The sequence below is a fragment of the Centruroides sculpturatus genome, unplaced genomic scaffold (genome assembly GCF_000671375.1).
Source record: "Centruroides sculpturatus isolate CEXI.00-Female unplaced genomic scaffold, Cexi_2.0 scaffold8, whole genome shotgun sequence".
NCBI lineage: Eukaryota > Metazoa > Arthropoda > Arachnida > Scorpiones > Buthidae > Centruroides > Centruroides sculpturatus.
Genome location: NW_019384535.1, coordinates 1,631,749 through 1,642,391, shown reverse-complemented (window position 1 = coordinate 1,642,391; position 10,643 = coordinate 1,631,749). Strand labels below are relative to the sequence as shown.

The following is a 10,643-nucleotide window of genomic DNA, read 5'->3' as shown; positions in this document are numbered from 1 at the left end:
TCTGTGATGTTTCTCGTGTGCAACATGGTATTGTCTTTTAAAGCTGTTAAAATTTCAACGTGTCCTCTATAAACTACACTTTTTTGTGTCCCCACAATCAAAAATCACACAGATTAACACACCATTTATTACTCTGTTATCAGTAACATTTTGCAGAAACTACTGTACAAAATGCCTGATATGTAGAGGTGATTGACCTTACATGAAAGTGATTGACTTTAGATGCTGTCGCAGTTGGGGTACGACAGAATTGTTCGACAGAACTGTACTGTACGTCAGAATCTCTCTGACATCTTTTGGACATCATCATAGAGGAAATTGGAACAAGCTTATTTAAAGAAGAATGGTCCGACGATAAATGTGATTATGGATCTACAGGCTAAGTGAGTGCAGTGAAATTTGGTAAAAATATGAGGATTTTTCGTGCCAAATACAAAGTTATGAGTCTTATTCTGTTCTAACGAGGTGAAGATGTGCTTGGTCCCTTCAAGGATCTTCCATGATCACGACACATCTACAGTAGAGCATCGATTATCCGACTCAATCGGGGACTCAGGTTGGTCGGATAACTGAAAAAATCGGATAACCGAAAAGAAGGGAAAAGATACATTATTAGTAGACTATATTAGGATATTAGTATATCCCATGTAATTAGTTTATTAGTATATCGCTATTAACCAACTTCGCGTTGAATTTTCATCGATGTTTAGCCTAACAATTTTTTTTTAAATAATAATCGTCGCTATTGTATCGTTAAAAATTATTTTTAAATTGTTTTATTGCTCACGAAACAAACAACCACTCATAATTAGAAAATTAAGTCTCGTTTAAATACTGGCCTTTCTTCGATGATGCCAGCTAAAACACGCAAAAATTTTAACAAAAATAATATTAAAGTAGCCAAGACATAGCCAAATATTGTAATTTCATATCATTAGCGGACATTTGAAATTTGCCGACTAGAACGGTCGGTTAACCGATGTGACGGTTAATCGGGTGGTCGGATAATTGATGCTCTACTGTATTTCCCTATTTCCATTCTGAAAAGGAAGATCAATGCAAGGATCAGTAGGATTTCTGGGTTAGTGGCAAACAATCTGATTGTGATTGATTGTATACGGATAACAATGCAGACCTTCTTAGTACAGTACTACAGTAAACATTTATAGCAACTTTTATACCCAGAAATTGGCTTCAACACGTGTGCTTATGCAGTAGTGAGTTGGTTTAGTGGTGAACTTCGGTGTTAATTATTTTACGATATTCCACGTCCTAAAATATTATTACGTCCGATTTAATTGCATTTGGACCGCTAAATAAAGACAAATAAGGATACTTTAATTACCATCACCCGATACTTCATTGGTTCTTAATTGGTATGATTAGTACAAGAAGAATGCAAATAATTTTTGTGAAAATTATTTACTTTCATTTTTCCTTTGGCCATTTCAAAGCTCTTCGTTTTTTTTTGTCACCGAATTCGTAAAAAATTACAGGATTATACAATAATATATATACTGTATATATTTATCTTCAACCTCACTTAATTAAGTTATTTGCATTTCAATTAATTTACACTAAACACCCGACTCATAAAAAATGATCAGGTTTTACACCAAAGATGAAGAAATGTAATTAAGTGTCTGCATCTAATGAAATGTCAAGATTTAATGCTGCTGGAGCCTGTGAAGTGATCTTCTCCGTCAAGTAGAAAAGCCACACAGGTAAGGAGAACGCCAACGATTTCAAGTAAATACTGTATATAATTAAATTCAATCGCAAAACAATGATACTTTGATGTTGGAAAGTAAAAACTCGTAACGAAAGTGGTATCATAATTTTTCTCCGTTTTAAGCAGGAAAATTGATAATTAAATGCATTTTTCTTGGCTGAAAGAGGAGGAAAACTTTACATTAAATAACGAGAGGAAGAAAGATCAATTCCATATCAAGTTCTTTTTTTAAAATATTTTAATAGAATTTCTAATTACATTCAATTTGGCTTTTAGCACGCTTCACGGCAGTGGACAAGTGCTTATGTTAGGTCTGTGCGCAATGACTTCACTTTCGTTACCTAAGTGTTATATTCCATTCATGTCTACGATCACTAAGCTATACTAAAGACTATAGCTTAGTATATTGTATTCAATTAAATTTTATAATAAATTTATTTTTAAAAATATCTGATTCGCTTTTGTGGAGCGCGCTATCAGATAGGCTTGACAAGTCTTGTTAATTATAAATGTGGTTGAATTAATGAAATAATTATAAATACAAACTGTATCTTGTATAACACTACATAAATACAGATAATAAACCCTATTAATTTATTTTTTAACTTAGAAAAATAGATTAAATATTAAGAAGAGATTAGATATATGAGCGTGACAACACCAGACTCATAATTCTAATCTTATCATTCTCATATGTCAAAGAAAGGGAATAAAATCATAAGTCCTGAATTATCAAATTAATCCAGAATTCGCATCTGAAAAGATCTTCCTTTGTAAGTAATTTTTCTAATGTTCACCCTTAATTAATTAAGGGNTCGATAATTTTTTAATAATTTTGTAAGTACTTGTTTGTTGTACACATTTTCTTTACGTCCATACACTTGTTCTATATTCATCAGGCGTTCCAAAAGTGACAAACCTATTTAAAAGAAAACATTATATACTTCTAATAAATAAAATGAAAGTAAACATTAAAAATAATTACCCAAACCATATTTAGTGGCTAATTTTGATCTCACAATAGGACCTAACTGTTTTGGATCTCCTGCAAGAATCAGATGACCGCCTTTAGGATTATCAATTGAACTCTGTAATAAACCGGATATTGGAATAATCGTTTCCGGTTCATAAGAATTTCCAGCTTCGTCGATAAATATGTGAGTGAAATGATTGCAGGGAAAAGCAGCAGATACTATTCTGAAAATTAGATTATAAAATATTTAAAACTTTCAAAACCAAATGTGTAATAACAACAGTACACAATACTAGGAGATAAATCCGAACTCTTCATTGGTTCGTTGTATTGTATAAAATATTTAAAACTTTGATAACAATAAGTGTAATAACAACAGTACACAATACTAGGAGATAAATCCGAACTCTTCATTGGTTCGTTGTATTGTATGCAAACTATGGTGATATCTCGTATTAACAAAGCTGAATCCAAATCTTATAGGAGGTTGAGTCAATAAGTAATACGCGATCGGTGATAAATGGGTTTGTTTAATATACAGACCAACCAAATCTGGTATGTGTAACAGTCAAACGCAGTGATCATTGAAACATTACCCCTTATAAAATATATTTTCTCCATTTACTCTTTCCGGGCTATGGAGACATTTTGGTAAAAACTCGTCTTCTCGACCTTTTAGCCATCCTTTAGTCTCATACAAGAGAGTTTCACTCGGTTTCTGCCAAAGAGAACTTCAATCTGAGGGTGTAAAACCAGGGATGAAGTATTAAAGTCCTAGCAAGAGTGTGAAATCTCATGTCTTGGTGAATCTCGATCTCTTTCCTCTGTAATGTTTGGCATCTTTGTCTTTATTGGTTTTCTAAAGATGTACGTAAAATGATAGCATTTTTTTCTAGGGTATCAAAGTAATTTACACCCTGATTCCAAAAGGCAGTGATCACGAGTTTGTCATTTAACTTTGTAAATTTGGGTTCCTCCGTGACTAGCGACTATTTATGAATACATTCCATCGATCGACGTTCGGAAGAAGGGTGGAAAAGAATCCATATTTTATAACAGGTTAAAACAGAAATGGTCCACCCTTATTAGTTGACTTCACCCATTTATAACAGGTTTTTCTGTATCCTACAGAACCAATAAGATTCAAAGCATTTCAAGATTCATTACGTCACAAGTGATAATATGTCTATCCGATTCGATCAGTTTACCCTTGTGGCAACTTTCGTAATTACTTCAAGGGTAACGCACGGGCTTTCTGAATATGGAGAAAAATTTTACTATATATAGTATTTATAATTTATAATTAATTTTTAAAGAACGATAATTAAATTTGTTTATTTAATAAATGTTTTTAATGAATTATTAAGAATTTTAAAATATAATTTATTTTTATATAAATTAGTGTTAATAATAAACACTAGATGCCACCAGCTGAGTAAGACAGAAGACATTTTAAATGGATTAGTATTAAAAATACGCACTAGATGTCGTCACATAACAAAAGGGCCACGTTTTTCATCAATTGGGTCCTTATATGATTTATTCTTTCGATTGTATGTGGCATTAAAATATAAATAATTAAATAAATTAAAGTTCGAGATGAAAAAAGTATTTAAAAATCGATATTTTATTAATAAAATTTATTAAAATTCATTAAGAAATTAATTTTTAATTAACTATTTTATGAATTTAAGTTTTTATATAAAAAATTATTATAAAGCAAATAAAAATAAATATATATTAAATAAAGAAGATTCAATGAAATATATTAAATTTTATATAAAATAAATATTAAAAATAATTTTAAAAAATGTTTATTATGTGAAGCGTGCAATGCAAAAAAAGAAACTTTTGAGGAGAAGTAAAAAACACTTTTTCTAATAAATGAATTTATTGGCTGGCGTGTTTTCCTTTGTACCTGGCCACTGATACTAAGAATAAAAGTTTATTGTTTTTTTGATTATTTACTACTACAAAAAGCCTAATTTATCAATTAATCTAAATACATAAAATCACTTGTCTCGACTGACTGACTGATTCGTCATCGCCCAGAGCAAACCGCCGAACCTAAACAGGTGAAATTTGGTATACAGTTAGGGTACGTCGTGAAATCACGCACTAAGAAGGGATTTTTCGAAATTCCCCGCGGGGGGAGAGGGAGAGGATTAAGGCTTAACCCGAAGAACGGCTTCTACTGTACTATTTTAGATGCGATTTTTCGTTTTCAACAACGTTTAATTTTCATTGGGTACTTAGATGTATTAAATTGATAACATTTCGGACGTTGTTATAAATATTTTGATATATTTCGATTTTTTAATCAAATGTTTGAACTGTTTTCAATTCGAATTTGTTATTACGTATTGGTTCGATTATAGAACGATTGTAAATGCTCCAGAAAATTGATCAAATTGAAAATAGTTCGTTTGATTCTCGGCGGTAGGTGTTATATAACAATTACTATGATTGTTGAAAAATACTGAATATAAATGGAGTTTGCTTACAAAATCTGCGCGGGCAAAGCCGCGGGTAACAGCTAGACAATTTATATCGGTAATAACAAGAATAATTATGCAACTGTCTCCAGCAAAGAGAGGTAGACTCCATTGAATCGTGCCAAATTGCATACTAAGAAGAATCAGCCATCTTCTTCAAATCCCAATTCGTTAATAGATTAACTTCACTTCCGAAAAAAATCTCTATGAAGAATCCATTAGTGATAAGAATTATAATTTAAATTCATCGCAGATTAATGAAAACGACAACCCATGTGAGTCAACTATTTCTGATCACACCTCGACTAATATAACTGATAAACTCCCAGACACCTATACTTCAGTGCTTTGGAATGGTTAATGTTACCCTAGGTATCCAAGATGGCGGCGGTCGCAGATTCGGTCGGTGCTTTCGGTAGCCATCTTTTGTTTGCACGCGCGCATGCGTGCAAACGAGATGACAAACTCGGTGGCGGTGGCGGAGCCGCCGCGAAAAAGAAAAAAAGAAATCAAATTACAAAATAATAATTAAAAAATTACTTACTCTATTTTGTTCGCTGGATTCTGTTTTTTTGCGACGACGTTTGATTTCATCTGTTGCCTTGACTTTGTTTCCATTTTTTTTTTTTTTGCTTTCTTCTCGTTTTCGAAACTGGAGCGGCGGGTACACTCTCGGGTTCTTTCCGCGTTGCTATTTTTCCGGAACGTAGTGCCATAAAAACGACAATATCGCCGCCCAAGAAATTTTGCCGCATTTTCCTTTAAAGGTGGCCGAATTGTTGTTCCGCCGACATTTTTCGCACTTCATAACACACGATTTCCTATCGCATCTGTACCTTATTTTACACTTGTTCGAACATATTTGACAAACGTCCTCGACGTGCCGAATGCCCAAACTTACGGCAAACTCGAAGTCGCTACTACCAATTCTGGTATCTAAACCTAAATTTACATCATATTCCGCTTCTAAAAGTTTATAAAATTGCCTACTTGCGCATTTTAACCAAAAACATTCACAGTTAATTTCTAAATTTCCCATTATTATTCTTATTATTAGCAAATTAACAACGAGAGAAAAACACAAAAAAGTAAACCTTATTATAAAAACCTCGACTTTGAAAATTCGTAATAACTCCTTTCGTTTTCGCGTCGCCACCAAACGCACCCGCAAACACGTTATCCTTCGATAATTTACATAATTAATTAATTCGTCACAAATATGTAAACAGCTCCCTCTACGTCAATCGTCGCGGAGCGATCTTGTTCGAGGCTACAGGAAGCGCCGTCATCTTGGATACCTAGTGTAAATTTAACCAAAATTACAAATGGACAAAGAGTTCATCCAATTTAAAATGGACGTGTTAATAAACGAACATCGCTATAACAACATAATAATGTACAATTACCCAAACTACAAAACCATTTCAAGAGCAGAAATGTTGAAATTTATTACTAATGTATTAAATATAAATATAACTCGAGACAATATACTAGAGATAGTCCAACTATCGAAAACGCCAAAGTTAACAATAAGAATAACGTTTAATAATAATCAAACTAGACATCTGTTTTTCCTGCCTTCGTACGAAAAAACAACAAAATCTACTAGAGGAATGGAAAAACATACAGATTTCTCCTTATTTAACTAACAACTCAAGAAGTAGAAGGAAACATCTACTGCTAAATTTTTATGAATTACGTAAACAAAACCCACGGGTAAAATTGCGAAATGACATCTTAGTAATTGATCGTGAAAAGCTAACTTGTAGTTTAAACACGGGAAAACCGGTGCGTGTAGATACGTTTCTTCCATAGCAAATTTAACTAAATAACATATTAATAAACAAGATAAAACTCAATTCCGCAAACTCTACCCTAATAATCAATGCCTCTCGATTATAAACTGGAATAGTCAAGGACTTAAATACAAAATACCTCAGATAGATGCCTTTATTTCTAAGTATGATCTGGATATTATTGCCACGACTGAAATCCGGATAGCTTCTGAAATACTCTACAATTCTACCTTTAATTAATATGACGATTTTAGTCTCTGTAATCCAAAAAATATTCTTGGTAGACAAATCTCACAGCAATCTTATTGGCAAATTAAATTTATTTTGTAAAGACTACATCAAATGCATTTCGGGCTGGTCTAATATTTTCCAGTCCCTCTTAGACCAGCCCGAAATGCATTTGATGTAGTCTTTACAAAATAAATTTAATTTGCCAATAAGATTGCTGTGAGATTTGTCTACCAAGAATATTTTTCGGATTACAGAGACTAAAATCGTCATATTAACTAATATACAGCAAACCATTTATATATATTTTGAATTCTACCTTTTTTGAAAAATTTACAATAGAGTCAGCTTTGGCAAAAAAAAAAACTTATAGGTGCAGGCCGCCCAAGAGGGGGACTTTGCATATTAATGAAAAAAGGTCTCTGCAAAATTTTACAAACAAAAAAATCTAATAATTTCATTCTGCTCCTTATTCAATTCTTAATCTTGCTAATATTACGAATAATTTAATAACTTTAACGCTTACCTATATTCCACCCGACGACATAATAGCTTTGAACGAAATAACTAAACAAATGGAGATCTGGCAAAATATGACTCCTTATTCCGTAATTTTGGGCGATTTCGATGCAAGAATTGCGGATAATATGGACTCTAAATATAAAGGTAATAATTTTTTAATACAAAACAACCGTCTCTCGAAGGATAAGCATTTAAACAGACTCGGACAAAAATGAATCGATGCAATAATTAATCTCAAAATGTATATAATCAATGGTAGAATTAAATCTGATATACCCGCGGAATTTACACGCTTAACTCATCTATTGACTTTACCATACGCTCGGAATTATTATTAGATTGCTGCCTGGATTTTACCGTTATTAATTTTGATATCTCTGATCATTTTCCCACAAAGTTAACTTTTTTACTCTTTTTGAAAAAAAATTCTGATAATTCCTCATATAAAAAACAAAGAATACAATACAAAATAAATAGATACGCTAATGAATTTGGAAATGGATTCGAAGACATTCCGGATAACAATAGTGCAGAAATATACAGTTTAATGATAAATTTAATGAACGATTACATATATAAGAATAACGGCAGAAGGAGGCATTACAATGGTCCTGGACAAAGATGGTTTGACTTTGATCGCTACAAAATGAAAAGAGAAAAACAAGCTAAACTAAAAATATTCCGATCGAATTCTAATGATACCAATTTCAATGCCTACAAAGTAGTTAAAAGAGTCTACAATAACTTAATAAAGACAAAAAAGAAAAATTATTTTAGAAAGCTCGAATTAAATCTAATTAATTATAACAAGATCAACAAACTATTTCGGTCTACGTCGACCTACATCTCGCAATAACGAAAACTCAGCAATTATTAACTTTGATACCCGGAAAGCCTTCTATCAACGTTACTCGAAAATTTATTTAAATCCTTCAATAATAAATAATGCAATAATCTACAATGGTTACCTGGACGCCGACTTCACAATCGTTGAATTAAACGATGTTGTCCAAAAAAGAAAAAGCAACTCAAACCCAAGTCACGATAACATTTCTACAAAATTCTTAAAAATGCTGCCTAATAACTCTAAATTAAAATTACTTAATATCTTCAATATCGTGTACAAGACAACTTCTTTTCCCGACTCCTGGAACACCGCTATTCTAACAATGCTGTACAAAAAGAGCGACGAGTCCTCTCCACATAACTATGACGGCAAACAGATTCCAGCAACGGACTAAAATCAATGACTTAGAAGCTAAATTTCAATACGCCTTCACAAAAAATAAAGCAACCGAAACTGCCATTTTTATTCTATTAATGATAATCCAACTACATCTTATGAAAAAACAAAGGAAAGTTTACGCCGCATTTATTGAGATTAAAAAGGCTTTCGATTCAGTTTATACTCCTTTACTAATAAACAAATTAAAAGTTAATGGGGCTAGTCACAGATTTACGTCTACAATAAACCAGCTATATATAAATTATACTGTCAAAATTAAGCCAGGTAATACCCTTATACTTTCTTTAAGCCTTTCACGCGGAACACTCCAGGGAAACCCACTGTCTCCGTATTTATTTAATTTTTATCTACTGGGTATCGACAAATTATTTAACAATCCTTCCGATGACATTGAAATTAATAATAGCTCCTTCCACTACATCCTTTTTGCCGACGATCTCGTTATTATAGCTCCAAATAAAATATCTTTACAACGTAAAATTAATCAACTCAACAACTATATTAAAACGATTTACCTGGAAATAAACCCCGAGAAAACTAACATCGTCATTTTCCGTAAAAATAAAAAATTATCTGAAAAAGACTCAAAAATTTATTATTGCAAATAGCCAACGAGGTCAAATATGTGGGGATCGAATTCGATCGGAATTTAACTTTCAAAACCCATACGACATAATTGCAATCGATAATCTCATATTTTTATGTTCAACTACGAAAACATCAAACTCGAATATCCATCCGAAACTCTATAATACTATAGTAAACTCTATTGTCTATTACGCGAGCCCAATTTGGGCCTCGGATTATTTATACGAGCGTATCTACTTTCTTCGTAAATTATTTCGGCTAGAAAATACAATACCCGGATAGGCCATTCGACACGAAACAAGCCGTACTCGGACCTTTCCTCATTTACTTAAACGAATTATAAAATTCTATTACAGACTCAAATATAAAAGTGACGATTTTTACAACAAGAAATGAAAGCGCGGCAGAAACGACAATAATAAGCAATTACGGCGATATAAATTTCGTAGACTATTAAACACATTCGGAGTATCGGAATCGAGACTGGAAATGCGGACATTCCCTTTCAATAAGCTCCGCAATATCGCCATCAATTAACAAAGATCGGCTTCCTCTAAATCGAAGCAACTACCTATCCCTGGTATATTAATCAGTTACCACTCAATAAATATTTAATAAAACTTACATAATCTTGCCAATTATGACAATCCGAAGATTTTTCCGTACTCCATCTTTTCCAAAATTGCCCATCTCTAAATAATCTGCGTAAACAATACGATATAATAAATATATGTAACGGTAGTTCGCCTGTAGACTTCAGAAATAACTTAAATAATATCGATAGAAAGGAAGCTTATAGAATTTATAATATTTTTGTTAAATACACTGAAAAAATGACTTTGTAATATTTAATTGTTTGATTTACATTGTTGTTTTAAATCATTGTTAATGTCTAAATTCACCAGATAATGTTATTGTTATTTAAGTGGTCTGGCTAGACCGTGTTATGTTATAATTAATACACTTATTTGTGATATGTATATTAATCGTGTAGACCGAAATAATATTTGTTATTGTGAAATTTGTATTACCCTTAACAAGGAAATAAAATGTAATTATTGTT

At 32.1% G+C, this 10,643-nt stretch overlaps 1 long non-coding RNA gene and 1 pseudogene across 1 annotated transcript; both read right to left on the bottom strand.

Moving 5' to 3' along the window:
- Nucleotides 1–2,535: 2,535 nt before the first annotated feature.
- LOC111623230 lies at nt 2,536–3,023 on the bottom strand (annotated as a pseudogene).
- Nucleotides 3,024–3,106: 83 nt separating this feature from the next.
- On the bottom strand, nt 3,107–10,322 carry LOC111623212. The gene is made up of 4 exons (XR_002756412.1): nt 10,206–10,322; nt 7,751–7,878; nt 5,745–6,498; nt 3,107–3,960 (listed from the first exon to the last, which is right to left on the bottom strand). It is a non-coding gene; the product is annotated as an uncharacterized LOC111623212 (long non-coding RNA).
- Between the last annotated feature and the right edge of the window lie 321 nt (nt 10,323–10,643).